Raw genomic sequence first — 7,889 nt, 5'->3', positions numbered from 1 at the left:
CTAAATTGGCCGTAGGTGTGCATGTGAGCGTGAATGGTTGTTAGCCTCTTTGTGTTAGCCCTGGGATAGACTGCCAATACATCCCGGGTGCACACTGCCTCTGGCTCGATGACAGCTGGGATGAGGCTCCAGCCCAACCCTTTAAAGGCTAAGGCTATGATATTTAGTGCATGTCTTACATATTAAATACTGGTCAGCAACAGAAAGAAACATGTCATAGAAATAAACCCCATTTTTACAAATATTTGAGCAAAAGAGAGACACAATTAATAAGATGAACATCAGTTTTAAGTTAAAACAAATGTTGATTTTATCACTCAAGACAGCTCAACTTGAACTTAATTAACTATCAAACTATTGAATTTTTAATCATTCTATTTTATATTTAACATTCTTCAGCTCCATTCATTTTGACATGGAGCCAAAAGGGTCAACACTCATTCATTTCCTTATCACCACCACATATTTGTGGCTGTTTTGACGACAGTATGTTTGTCTCTCCAGAATATTATCTCTCATGTTTGCTCTTTGGAACATCTTCATTGTCTAGTGTCATGGTCCATTTCTTGGTTTCCAAAATGTCTTAGGTCAGGAATCTCTATCATCACGAAGTCTGACAACACCTATGGGAATTCTGTACATCTTTCTTATAATGTTATTTGATCCTGCATCAGTGTATTTGAATGTTTTATGTTTGTCTCTTTTTGACTGGGTCTTGTGATACTGCAGCCATTTTTAAAATGAAAAGAGTAGATGAACATGCAAACCTGTTGTGAAAACTTGTTATGAGTCATTCCATTCAAAAACTTATTTAGTGCTTAACAATTCAATTTCTACAAATATTAAATCCATAAAATGCAAGATATAAATTGAACAGCTTCAATGTTTTACACAAGGTGTGATTAGATTACAGTCACAAAGACAGTGACTGTAATGTGACTGCAGTGACTGCAATTATACATACATATTCTCCTATTTCTGTTTTTATTGTGCTGTGTCTGGACCCCTGTATTAAGTCAAGCCCTGGACTTACAGGTGTCTCTGTGCTGGACACATACAGCTGAAGCTGATGAAGGAAAATCTCACTACTAATATTTACATATTTCCTTTTGAGTGTAATATGTCTTTTTTATTACGATCATTTACATGATCATGAAGAATGAAGATTTTTAAAGGTTTTACTTTGACAAGCTTGCCCCAATCCAAGCCTGGAATCCAGTCCGGGATTACAATGAGTGTAGGGTCTGTGATCAATGGTTGCTCCTCTTTCCCCTCAACCCCCACCCCCACATTTGAGAGTTGGTGGGAGCTTATCCAGCGCCTATCTGGTTGGCGGAGGCCTCTGTGGCAGCTAGGCAAATGCCTTGCTCACCCCAACCAACTCCCACGCGCAACACCCCCCGTCCCACGCCCAAACCCCCCAACCTCAGGCCCTGAGCCCAACGTCAGGATTAACTCCAACCTGCTGCGTTTACAACAACAACAAAAAAAAAAAGTTTTAATTAAACACTCTGCAAGGGGGGGCTAGACTAGAAGGATAGCAGGAGGGAGGCGGTGGAAGTGGAGGCGTTAGAGGAGACAGGCCTCCTCGCTCCAGCACCTTCAACGAGCAACATGCAAATGTGTAAAGCAGTGAGTCACAGCAGCTCCACAGCTTCACATTCCTCAGTGACTGGCTGGGGCTTTCTTAAAAGCTGCCACACAATAGAGAAACAGACAGGAGGCTGACAACGGAGTCCCAGCCAGGTTGGCCACACATAGAGCAGCCCCCAGGATGTCCACAGCCTGAGGCACAATTTAGTTTAAATCTTATTTTATGCACCCTCTGTATGTTTATTATGACACTGCACAGGGAGCACATGAACAGAGGAGGAGCTGCCTGCCTCAGACCTTCCACAGCTCAGCTGCCATCATATCTTCATTTCGGCATGCAGGTACGAACTAAATGTTACACACAAGAAAACAAAAAATCACTTTGAAAATGTGTTATGTGTATTTTTCTTTTAGGCTTTATGTGCTTTTCCATTCTTATAAGATGAAATGTCATCATTATGATCTCCCACGTGCCTCAAGACATATGGAAAAGTCACCTAATGCTATCAATGAGATAAAAAGTTGTCCATCAGCTAGTGTTTCATAATACTGTGTATAAGAAAGAGCCTTCAGATAGACAACCCTCTTTATGTTCGTTAATGAAAAGTACAATTAAAATTTTAGCTCATATGTTCTATTTTGTGAGATGAAACTATTATTTCTTAAGGGGCTTACAGACAAAGCTCCATGGAAAGTTCATGAACTTCAAAGAGTTGCAGAGATTACAAATGGAAAAAATGTACGCAGTGCAAATATGAGCAAATCTCAACTTTGAGGTGACATGATTGAAGCAACAATCAATGGAACAGTTGATTGATATATGACCCACACAAAGAGTTCATTATATGTTTACTACAAAGAAACCCCATTCACAATTTTGGCTCCTGCCACCAAACTCACCATGTTGACAGCGGAGCTTGGAGCGTCAGGTGAACCTAGATATACAAAAATTACCAGAGGTTAGGCTACCAGAGCCTGGGAGGGCCCAATACTTTATATGTGGATGGGACTTGACAGTTGCTATTTTGTCATATTTAATGAAATCAGGCCCTTAGACCCCAAATCAAACCCCAAGACAAGCTCATATGGAGGGCAATGGGGAATGAGATGAATTCAAACATATAATCCAGATACAAACTACAGGTATAGGCGATGCATGTTACCTGAGAGGTCAACTATGAATAAAGGAGAATGGATAGAGGAATCATTACAAATACTCATTGGCGAAATTAGGGATGTCCAGATTGGTATCAGGAGATTGGTTTTGTAGTTCATGTCAAAATGTGTTCTTCCTCTTCTGTTTTAATGGCAGTTGGCTAGCATCAGAGTGGCCAAAAGAGTAGAAAGTAGAAGACTACACAAATTTATAAACTCAGGTGGTAGTAGGAGATCTTCATTCAATACTACCAATTTAAATTTGCCACAAGCAAAAAAATAAATAAATCACACAACAGAATCCATACAGTCCATTCAGCAATGAACACTGGAGACAACGTCAAGGACTAAAATATTCCAGAGAGGGTAACAAAGTGTATTTCTATGGTAGAGAAAACTGTTTTTTTGTTGTCTGTTGGAGCTTCAGGCATCAAGGTATGAGCTACCCTCTCCACACTTGACAGCTCTATTTATTGGACTGAATTTAGTTCCACAGTGGCCATCTCTTAAGGGTCTCCTAATTATGAAACAGTCTCATAGTGAAGAAATAACATATCACACCGCAGTCAGTCACTAATAGGTATCTCAACATTATGACATATTATACCTTGATCACATGAATAGCAAATAACAACAGCAATGGTACAAATGATCATAAATCAGAGATATACAGTGATATAATTATAAGATACTTTGAGCTAATAGAGAAACCGTGTCTGAGCTATCTAGAATAATATGATATTTTATAGTTTATTGCAGAAATCTGCCCACCATGTTTGTTTTAGTCTGCAGGTGATACTACATCAAGAATAGTGGACTGATTTACATGAGGATAAGTCGGGTATTTGTGTTCACCCACAAAGTGATGAGCATGCTAACCTTGTTATATTCTTGTAAGAGCAGTTGGACAGATAAATCCAGTTTCATCCAGGGACAGAGGGTCGTCATGTCTATAAACAAACACTTTCCAGATTACCAGACAACAAGGCAATCTGTTCCTGTGTGTCAGTATTTGCAGCTTACCCCTAGCGCCATACGGAGCAGCGATCCGAGGGATCTGCTGGAAGCCGAAGCAAGTGGTCTGTGAGTAAACAAAGACGCATTCGATACACAACACTGTCACAAGCAATTAGAAAGTTCACGCCTGGAAAATTACAGTTTCTAACAGGATGCCACCACCCCCTCCTCCATTACACCTGCACTGTATGGTAATGCGCCAGCACTTACGGTAAGTGCAACAGGAAGGTTTGGTTCACGCGTTAACAACATCACAAACATCTAAAGCTGTGGTGAAAGACAGGAATATGACACCGGCTGCAAAGGAGAGACTGAGAAAACTTCAGAAATGTTTCTATTATTTTGTGGCTGCTGTTGAATCACAAGTTGCTCGATTTTGAACCTTCACTTGTCACAGCTGATAAGACAGACAGATGCTAATACAGACTGATAAGCTTAAGAAAGTAATTTCATATGGTCATCTTCCAGTAAAAGCAAGAGCCACGTCCAAGTCCAGTCCATTAGCAGTAGCAGGTTTGAAGGCGTCCGTGTCCATAGGTTTTTTTCACAGTTTGAAACTAAAGTGAATATCAGGTCTGATAAGCTTAGGGAAGTAATTTCAAATTGTCATCTCCAGTAACCATACCTCACTCCCTTAAGGAATAATGAGAAATGAGAAAACCTGGGACCTCCTTTTACCATGATGCAGACCAAACAGAGGTAGAAAAAAATGAAAAAAAGGCCAAGACCAATATAAATGTGAAGTATTTGGAACCAAATCCAAGTCCAGTCCTAAGTCCAACTTGGACTAAGTCCAGTCCAAGTCCACCAAGCCAAATGTTTTCCAGTCTTAGGGCGTCTGGTGACTCCAGTGTGTCCCTGACCTTTCTCACTTGTCGGACTCATGTTGGTTTTTCTTTTGTTTCTTTTTGTTCAAAGTATTTTTATTGATTTCTCATAATAAGAAACAATTTGTAGACATTATTAATTAAAATAATTAACATTAAATTTCCAAAATGGTCTATAAATGACAAATTAAAAGTAGAAATAATTAATTGGTAAATAAAGAACACAAAAGTAAACAAAGAAAAGAGCGAAATGATAGAAAAGATTAAAAAAAAATAAAGTAATAATAAATAGTCAAGTAAAACTATACGTAGCATAGGGTCACTGTCACAAAGCCATAATGTCCCTGGTATTCATATAAAGGTTAAAAAAAACTGCCAGCACAGACTCTTGTAGAATGTCATGTTTTCTCCAGTGTCGAGGTCTTTAATCCGCAGTTTAAAGGTTGGAGGAGGGTTTTCTTTCCAGTTAAACAATATGAGTCGTCTTGCTAAGAGAGATGCAAAGGCTATCATATTTTATGCCTGATGGCTCAAGTGTGTATCTTGTGGAGTTACTCCAAATATTGCTGTTAAAGCTGATGGATGTATAGGTACTTTCAGGATGCCTGATAAGGTTTAAAATATTGACTGCCAGAAGGGGCCTAGCTTTGAACAAAACCAGAACATGTGCGAATGCGTGGCTGGTGCTTGCCTACATCGATCACACAAAGGGTCTGTGTTAGGGATAAACTTGATCAGACTTACTTTAGACCAGTGAAGGCTACTCAGACATTCAGACCTTGCATTGTACCTTGAAGTGATCTATCCTGGGGGAATCCAATATAAAGTGATGTGTGAACACACCCAGGACGCACTGAGGACACATTCGAGTGATCTGATCTCGTATGTGGTCTTACTGAATATGAGTACACATGATGTATAAGATGGTGCGTGGAATTCAGTGTATTTCCTCCATAAATGGGTTCAAAGCCTGGTAGATTGTATTGCTCTGTGCCAAAGAGCTAAATCTGTCTGAAAACTTCAGAAAACATATTAGTGAGCTGCATGCTCCATACTTGCTGTACTTTCTGCTGGCTCAGGTGTACAGTACGATCTTGCTGTGGTGCCTGTACCTCTACTTGTTCTTCTCCACACATACAAAGCAGTTACAGAGGAAACACTGTTGGTGGCATTTTACAAACTGTGAGAAGAACAACAGCTGTCTGCTAATGGGCACCTAATGCTAATTCTGCTATTGAATGGTAACAGGAGTTTATGACAGGCCATGATTGACCACTGTGGTGCATCTATTAACACTCGCTTAACAAGACGATGACGTGCCAGAACAACACGTTAGCACATTTAACTTTTTGAAGTGATATCAAATGCACAGCTTAATTAGCTCAAACTATCAGTGCTTGGTATACTGTATTTCAAGATCAGGTCTGAACTGTTTCTGTTTTTCTAAGGAAAAATCCCAGCGACATGTCTACCCTTCCCTTGACAGAGGAGGGGCCGGCCGTTAATTTACGAGCCTCCTTATAAGGTTCCAGATGGATTTTTGCTGTGGGTACACCGACCCATCCTTACTCTGTGTCAATCTCCCCCCGCACACCCACGCTCACATTCCCCTCCCCACCCACATTTTAACATCCATTCCTGTCTGACCCTTTTCAACAAAGGCATCTCAAAAGAGCTCCAATTGCCTTGTGACCCTTGACTTCACCCCGCCACTCTCCCCCTCTTTTTTTGGACTCTGCCAACAAAGAATGCTGCTGGAGCTTTAGATGGGGAGGCATTCAAACTCCATTTAACAACCTATCCACCATTACCGACATCCGTGTTCAGGTGCCCGCAGCTGCTCAGCTTTGTATTTAGCGAAAACTGTTTCTTTAGATGCATCTGTGAAGTTGTCTGAGGTGTTGACTGAGGATGCAATCCCAAAACAACCTGCAAGGACATGGAGGAAAAGTTGAACCGCTTCATAAAAGTAGTAGAAAATCACTAAGCTGATTCAAATCACTTTGCTTAGGTCATTATCTGCCTAGTGATCAGGTATGGCAGCAGTGAAATAACATTGACGCAACTACCAACTGTGTCAATAGTTAATGTTATGTCAGCACATACTGTAAATTCTCACTGTTTACACAGTCTACAATGCAGTACTGGTTCAGACTGCCCTCATTTCAGTAGTTTCATAGTACAGTAGTACCGTTTCAAGCTGCCATGCACAGGTGAGTAGAACAATAGCCTTTATATCCACAGTAAATAAAGTCATTACCTTAGCAACCTTGTTATTTTTAATATATTTCTTATTTATATTGTTTTTTTCTTTTCTTTTCTTCTTTCCTTATTGCAGGTGTTTTCTAGAGTCCTTAGAAGGTCTCCTCTCGGGACCATGAATGTGTGAAAAAATCACAATATATGTGAAGATTCCAAACTTTTTGCACAAATAAAGAGAACTTATCAATCTGAAATTACATCCAACGCACCTTTTCTCTTTCTAAACTTCAGCACAGTCCACAGCTTTGACTGCACAAGCGCCGGGGTTGCATGTTGCCAAACAAAGGCTCCGGCACACGTACAACTTAAATCAGAGTTGTACTACGCGACAGCTGAATCCGTGAGACCTGTCTGTGATAAATACACCACTGCGACAGGTTTACCTCCTCGGGTAATTAGTGAGGATACAGAGAGCCCCAGTAAGAGGATTCTGGTCAGTTCAAGCACCTTAGAGGGCAGCGGCACTAGATACATGATCAAATCCCTCAGGTTTCTCGTTCAGGGAGAAATGTTGATGCACGGCTGCGTCTTACCAAAGCAAAGCTCTGTTGTGATTTCACTAATTGCTTCGGCTGTGTCTAATACCTGGTAAGCACAATAAACTGATTTACGCACCAACCAGATTGTTTCTCTCTCTACCTGTCAGTGTGAGGGTCTTTGTTCTCCCATGGCTCTTTTTAAAATGTCATCCATACTGGACTGGAATGTATTAAGGACATTTATTTTATTTCCAATAAAGGAGACGGCTGTAGCTAAAACTCAAATCTTCATATTAAACGTACATAAAAACAGGTGACCCCTACCTCTAATGTTATTTTCTCTGAATGGGTCTAAAGAGATTGTCAGGCCTCAGTTTGTTGTCCTGTCCTCTGGCCTTCTGTCTGCTGTAATCTTGACGAGAGGCTAATAAGCCTGAAAGACAGCAGCTCCCAGCAGTGGCCCCCCAGCGGGCCCCAGCGACCTTCCAAAACATCCTCCGTTAACCCGTTCATCACCCAAACCCAGCCTGACTCTCAAATGCTCGAGTAATGAAAC

This window comes from Chelon labrosus (genome assembly GCF_963514085.1).
Source record: "Chelon labrosus genome assembly, chromosome: 9".
In the NCBI taxonomy this organism is placed as follows: domain Eukaryota; kingdom Metazoa; phylum Chordata; class Actinopteri; order Mugiliformes; family Mugilidae; genus Chelon; species Chelon labrosus.
This window is presented reverse-complemented; position numbering follows the sequence as displayed.